Source organism: Podarcis gaigeae (genome assembly GCF_964106915.1).
Source record: "Podarcis gaigeae genome assembly, chromosome: 14".
Lineage (NCBI taxonomy): Eukaryota > Metazoa > Chordata > Lepidosauria > Squamata > Lacertidae > Podarcis > Podarcis gaigeae.
In genome coordinates this window covers 38,231,024-38,238,500 of record NC_139690.1, presented here as the reverse complement: position 1 = coordinate 38,238,500, position 7,477 = coordinate 38,231,024, and the positions used below count along the sequence as shown (strand labels likewise).

The following is a 7,477-nucleotide window of genomic DNA, read 5'->3' as shown; positions in this document are numbered from 1 at the left end:
AGGCCTGATTGCATTTGTGTTATTTTGGTTAAAAGGAAAGTCTTGATTAATAGCAATCAGCTGCAAAACTAGGCTGAATAAATAGAAGTTCATATACTGGGAGAGAGGGTGAGGGAGGGAATGCAAAGGAGGCGAATCATATGGTTCCCTCTTCAGGAAAAGTCAGGTTAGATCCCATTGACCCTCTGTGCATGGGATTCATTTGTTCTAGGCCTCCCCAGATCTCTGTCCTGGGACGCATAAGTGCTGGAGATGAAGGGCTGGACCAAGATATTTTGCTTCCATGAAGCAAAGGACAAGCTGTTGAGCACAACCCTTCCATGTACAGAAACATCCTGGCCCGGCAATTGAATCTTACTTCATTACTGGAAACTGGGCAGCATCCACCATCATACTGGGAGATGGCTGACTAGCTTAGGCAGGGCAGGCTGTGTGTCTTTTTCATTGGTGGTACCAGTTTTGTGGAATGCCTTCCCTGCTGAAACACAAGAGGTTCCAATTGCATTGGCATTCCACCAGCTCTCAAATACACACCTCTTTAGATAAGCATCCCCCTGATCTTCTTGACTCGAACCTCATTCTTTAACGGTTTCAATGACAGTTTTAACTCTTTTTTAAATTGTTGTGCTATGGGCTTGTACCAGTGCATGGAATGTGAGTCTTTTATCTTCTGATGCAGTTGTTTCAGAGTGTATTTTCAATGCCTACCACAATGGCTGTGGTCTACCTCCACCGAATGCCAATCGCTGGGAATTGCAAGCAAGGAAAGTGCTGTTGGATTTGAAAAGGATTAAACAAATTCCTGAAGGATAAGGCTATCTGTGGCTACTAGCCAGGATGGCTATACTCTGCCTCCAGTGTGAGAGGCTGTATGCTTCTGAAGAACAGTGGTTGGAAACCACAGGAGGGGAGAAAGCTGTTGTGTTCAGGTCCTGCCTTTGGGGTTCCCATTGAGAGCAGGATCCTGCACCAGGTGGGCTTTCGACCTGATACAGCCAGGTTCTTCTCATGTTCCTGTGTGTGCTTTTCTTTTAATTGTGTGTGGTTTTATACCTGTAAATAGATCTGAGGGCAGATACCAGACGATTCCAACTGAGAAACGACTCTGCCCCTGTGGAGATGGCAATCTGGAAACAGTGGCTCATGTTCTCCTGGCCTGTCCCTTTATAAAGATCTGAGGAATGAGATCATTACCCCACTCTTACTTACCATCCCAGGCCGCCCGTCTGCGGCCACATTGTTCTTTGTTTTATCAGATCAAAATGATCAGACAACAGCAAAGGTCGTTGGGTTTATCAAGGGTGCAATGAGATTAAGGGCCATTATCTGAAACATAATCTTGGTCATTTGATTGACCTTTTTACCCATTGTTGTCTTTTTAATTGTATATATTGCTTGTTTTATGTTGCTATGGCCATTGGCTAATGCCGGTATCTATCTATCTACCTAACTACCTGTAAATAGATCTGAAGCCACTTTGGCAGTTAAGCAGAAGATAATTGAGATGATGTAGATAAAATAAAGGTTTGATGGAAAACAAAATACAATGTGAATATGCAACTAGGCTATTAAACTTTACGCAGAAGAACAATATGTTAAGAATAAAATTAACCACAAGGTAACTATTGCTGAATTGGCTCACCTAAACTCACCGGCCCTCTAATGAAAGCATACTACATTCTCCCAGCTATCCTAGCTACATAGTCTTTTAGTTTTAGAGAAGAACACTCACCGCCAGTGCTTTTTTTCTTTAAAAAAATGTTTAGGAGTACTCTCCTTTTGACTCAAGAAAATCACAATTTTATAGTTCAAATCGGGGAAAATAAATACAGTAAGTGGACAAAAGTACAAAGATTCACAAAACGTTTAGGGGTATGCGTACTCCTGCGTCCCCCCCAGAAAAAAAACACTGCTTACCACTGTTTCCTGCTCTCCTTGCCTGAGGCAAACTTTTCACTTTGCCAAATGGTAGGACTGGCCCTAGCTAATATACACTTTGGAAAGAACATCCTCCTCTAACATTCCCATCTTCTGAGTGCTTGCTGCAGCTAGAGGTGAAAGTGGGTGGAGCAATGAATGTAAATTTGACCTGAACACAATAGGCTAGTTTCGCACATCCCTTTCTGCCCTCCCATTCAGGCAAGAAAAAAGCAGAGTTTGAGGACACGTTCCAGCCTGCCAAAAATGCTTGAGGAGGGTGCAAATGAGAAATGGTGGTGGGTGTGACCTGAGAACAGGGGGTCTTGGCCTGGGAAGGGTCCAGAGGACCAGATTAAGAGGCATGGAGGACAACATTCAGCCACCAGGCCTGAGGTTCCACACAGGATCATAAGACTGTAGGAAGCTGCCTTAAGCCATTAGCCTATCTAACTTAGTATTGTCTGCACTGACTGTCAGTAGCTCTCCAGGGCTTCGGGCAGCTGCCTCTCCCAACTACTGTATGTGATATATGTGGTAGCAAAAGTTTTTCGGGGCCTGAAATTAGTTTCTTAGCCAAGAAGAGAAATAAATATGTCTCTTCATAAGATGCACTGCTGTTCCTCCTGGTTTTTCCTTATGCTTGCTGTGAGTTCTTCATTACATATGATTCTTTATAGCTTCATTTAATAATGTGGAGGGCAGGGAGACAGGACAAAGAGTCTGAATGAAGCTGCCTGTTAAATTATGCCTTTTGGCAACGCCTTAAGGAAAGAATAATGCATACATTACACCATAGCAGGATTAAGCTAGGAGGCTTTCTGACTCAAGTGAATACCTCTCTCAATTCTCTCTCAGGAGTAGATGACTGTAACGAGCAATTTGATAGTGGTCTCTGGCCTACTTCTCACTGAGGTCATAAGCTTGGGCTGGGATCATTCAGCTTGAGACTAGTAATGATACCAAGATGTATAATGAATCCATCTCTCTTTCAAATCTATATTGTCCATCATTCCTGTGTGACAAGCTATGACTTTAATTGACTAAAATGGTAAAATTTCAATAATTCTATCCAATATGTATAATGCAATTAATACCTTATTTCTATATCTGTGTGGTTGATATGATGAATCAGCCAAACTCCACCATCTTTGAAGATGATCAGATGTTGCTTACTGTAACCTCTGAATAGCCCAAGTAAATGAAAAGGTCTTCTGCATATGCCCAAAATGACTTTGCCATAACCCATTTAGTTGCTTATATGGCCTTGGCCCAGTATGTCTGAAGGAGCGTCTCCACCCCCCTCGTTCAGCCCGGACACTGAGGTCCAGCTCCGAGGGCTGAAGTAGCCAGCTATTTAAAAGCTGGGGTCTGAAACCGTACAACAGTGAGTCACATTGGATGAATCAAACATGTTAAATAGTATCCTCACCTTGTCCTGAATGTCCAGTATGATCTCAGGATGCACAGGCGTTTGTGTGGAAGTATTATATACTAACCACACTGTAACTGGTCTCAGGAGTGGAGTGGCAGGCTAAGACAGACAGAGTGGGGACAGGAGGGTGATATGGGGGTAACTGAGATGGGGAGGGGCAGAGGCTGAAGGAGGTGAGTACTTCCCCCTTCCAGGATATGGCTGCCCCAGCTGGGAAAGTGAGAATCCATCCCCCCTCGTCCCTCCCAGGGAAAAGTATACAGCAACTAAATCCAGGGAGGGCATTGACCAAATACCAGGGGTAGAGAAATTGGGGTCAGAAGGGGAGGGCACAGCCTGGTCACCCAGGACTGTTGGGAACAGATGCTTCCTCTGCAAGGTATAATGTTTTTGCAAAGCTCAACAGTCTCACAAGACATGAGAGTCTCACAAGTGAGCTTGCCACCCACATCTTTAAAAACTTGGTGGGTGGGTGTGCCAACCCCTTGGGACAGCTCCCTTGCTTCCATGCAGTTCTGAGCTCCTTCTCCTGATCTTGGGTCCCTTCAACTTGGACCACTGTTTCTAGCCATCTGATTCCAAAGCACACTATTTCCTTGAATGCCACCTTGAAAGTTTCTTTTTACTAAAAGGTGGGATCTAAATATTTAAAATAAAATAAGATTGGTGTGTTTCCACTGGAGACTTTCAGAGGCGTGCAGCTTTAAAGAGCAGGAGCTTTATCCTTCTTGGTGCTTAGAGCTTTCTCCAAGCCTGCCATCGGCTCTGACTGACAGGTGCACAGTTGTCAAGAATAATCTTGGTGCTGGTGAGTAAGATTTGAGGAATATAATCAAAAGCAAGAAAACGGGAAATTTGGCTCTATTTAAAATGTGGGGGTGAAGAGAGGGTGTTCTTTCTGGAGCTGAAAAACATAAACATAACTTGGGAATTTCATTTTTTAAAGGAACGGTTCCAGCTCAAGGTCATGTCCAAAAAATGAACTAATGCCAGTTCACAGTTGTCCCTTTACAAAATGGACTGTTTGGGTTCCCATTCAGTTCACCATTCAATTCACACACATCCAAACAATCCTCAGTGTTTTGTTTCAGCATTATATAAGAGCATTTGTACAATGGCATTTGATACTAGCAATTTTATTTCCAGTTCGTTTCCTAATGATCCTCAGCATGGAATTTGCCTTTTTCACCGTTGCCACATGCTGGGTTTATGCCTTCATTAAGCTCTCCACTGTGACCCCTATCATCCCTAAACAATGCCCATGTTGCCCAGAGCTGCTGATTATTATTATTATTATTATTATTATTATTATTATTATTATTATTATTATTTTGCCAAGGCAATGCAAAGCAACTTACAATATTTTAAGCAAAAAGATTCCATACATTAAAACTAGCATTAAAAAGCAAATAGGCAAGTCTATTTTTTAAAAAATATATATTAAAACATCCTGCCCATGCAGAAATGCCATGGATAGTTAAAAGCCAAAGGCCTAATTAAAAAGTAATGTTTTTGCACCAGGCAAGCCTCCCTGGGGGAGAGCAATTCAAAATTGGAGAGCTACCAATGAAAATAACCCATTCTTGTGTTACCACCCTCCAGACCTCCTGGTCTATGGCAGTGGGGGATGTAGTTCAGCAATGGCTGAAGCGGAGCAGCTTGGGGAAGTCTAGTTTAGAGGAGTGTGGATATGGAGTAACCTAGTCATCCATTCCATTTCTCTTACATGGCTGGGGAGCTCGTCAAAAATGTACTCAATGCACTACAAAGCCATTTGTTCACCTTCTGAAGGCAGCAATCAAGCACACACATCACCAGGCACTACTATTTTCGACTGCTACCGGAGAGCATAGCTGTATTCAGCAGTTCCGCCCCCCCCCCCCAGCCTGTGGCAGTTCAGTGGGAGGCTCCTGACTCACCCACAACTTTGCCTTGCTTTAAAAAGGTAAAGGTACCCCTGACTGTTAGGTCCAGTCTCAGACGACTCTGGGGTTGTGGCGTTCATCTCGCTCTGTAGGCCGAGGGAGCTGGCATTTGTCCACAGACAGGTTCCGGGTCATGTGGCCAGCATGACTAAACCACTTCTGGCGAACCAGAGCAGCGCATGGAAACACCGTTTACCCTCCCGCCGGAGTGGTACCTATTTATCTACTTGCACTTGATGTGCTATCGAACTGCTAGGTGAGCAGGAGCTGGGACCGAACAACAGGAGCTCACCCCGTCATGGGGATTCGAACCGCCGACCTTTTGATCGGCAAGCCCTAGGCTCTGTGGTTTAGACCACAGCGCCACCCGCATCCTTCGCATTGCTTTAGCTTGAAAGAAAAAGAAACTCAGCATGCGACCCCTTCCCTCCAGATTGCAGTGGTCCCATTGTCTACCCCCCCCAGCCCACCATTGCCAGATACCACTTATCTTGCTCTGAAACTTCCAAAGTGGTTCATTTCCATCTCTTTTATGAAGCGCAGACCACATGATGAATGTGCACGTAATTAGACAGCTGAAGACAAAGCAACACTTTCATGTCAGCATGGGTTTGTTTCTTTCCTGCTGTCTTCTTCTCTCTAGGTCTTTTCTCAGAATTGAAGCTTTCTCTCCCCCCCCCCTTCTTTTGTTTTTTGCATTGTGTTCCTGCTAAAGGGACATGATGAAACGTGTCCAATTTTCTGAAGGGGGTAAAAAAGAAAAAAACACACAATAATGGTTATGGGTTTTGATAAAGATGATTTGAGAAGATGGGATAAAGAGTGATTATGAGCTGTGGTAGGAAAGGAATGTTGTCAGCTGGGGCAGATCTACTATGAAACTAATGAAACCTAAGCTTCAGGGCCACTAATCCCAGAGGGACCCCAGAAGCGACTTTAGTCCTCATTGCTGTTTTAAAAAATTGGGTCCAGGAGACGCAATTTGATTTGCATGACTCAAACTGATTAATTTTTGCTGTATATATTTCAACAACCCCAAAATTTGAAAGTCAGGAGCACAGTAGCACAGGGACATGGGTGGCGCTGTGGGTTAAACCACAGAGCCTAGGAATTGCCGATCAGAGGGTCGGCAGTTCGAATCCCCGTGACGGGGTGAGCTCCCGTTGCTCGGTCCCTGCTCCTGCCAACCTAGCAGTTTGAAAGCACATCAAAGTGCAAGTAGATAAATAGGTACCACTCCGGCGGGAAGGTAAATGGCATTTCCATACACTGCTCTGGTTCGCCAGAAGCTGCTTAGTCATGTTGGCCACATGACCCAGAAGCTGTACGCCGGCTCCCTCGGCCAGTAAAGCGAGATGAGCACCGCAACCCCAGAGTCGGTCACGACTGGACTTAATGGTCAGGGGTCCCTTTACCTTTACTAGCACAGATGTTGTACAGGTTGTTGCAAACAACCCCACTGAAGAAAATAACAGTGGTTATGCAGACCTCATTGCTGGTTGTGAAGGGTCCCCCATAACAGTTCAAGCTTCAGGGCCCCCAAAATTGTAGGTCCGCCACTGGTTGTCAACTCAGTATTGAAAGAACAGTACATCCCCCCGCTGGCACTGCCACCAAGAGAGATTTCAGCAACCTTTGGAAATTAGGAGGGAAACTCTGAAGAACCTAGGGTTGTCTCCAACCAAGTTATACTCAAAGTAGACCTATTAAAATTAATAGACCTGAGTTAGGCTCCATTCACACCTTACCTTTAATGCACTCTAATACCACTTTAAATAGCCATGGCTTTCCTCCAAGGAATTCTGGGAGCTGTAGTTTGTTAAAGGTTCTGAGAGTCCTGAGGAGACTGTCTATTACCCTCCTGGAGCTATAGTCCCCAAAGTTCCTCATAAAGAAAAATTGGTTGTTGAACCACTCTGGGAATTGTAGTCCTGTGAGGGGAATAAAGGTCTCCTAGCAACTCTCAGCACACTTAGCAAACTACAGCTCCCAGAATTCTTTGGGGGAAGCCCTGACTGTTTAAAGTATCATGGTGTGTTAAATGTATGGTGTGATGAGGCCCATGGACTGCAAGAAGTTCAAACCTATTTATTCTGAAGGAAATCAGCCCTGAGTGCTCACTGGTAGGACAGATCCTGTAGCTTAGGCTCCAATACTTTAGCCCCCTCATGAGAAGAGAAGACTCCCTGGAAAAGACCCT

At 44.5% G+C, this 7,477-nt stretch overlaps 1 long non-coding RNA gene across 1 annotated transcript; it reads right to left on the bottom strand.

Moving 5' to 3' along the window:
• Window positions 1-5,791: 5,791 nt before the first annotated feature.
• LOC310831389 lies at window positions 5,792-7,199 on the bottom strand. Its single transcript, XR_014557843.1, has 2 exons — window positions 7,026-7,199; window positions 5,792-6,018 (listed from the first exon to the last, which is right to left on the bottom strand). It is a non-coding gene; the product is annotated as an uncharacterized lncRNA (long non-coding RNA).
• Window positions 7,200-7,477: the final 278 nt, after the last annotated feature.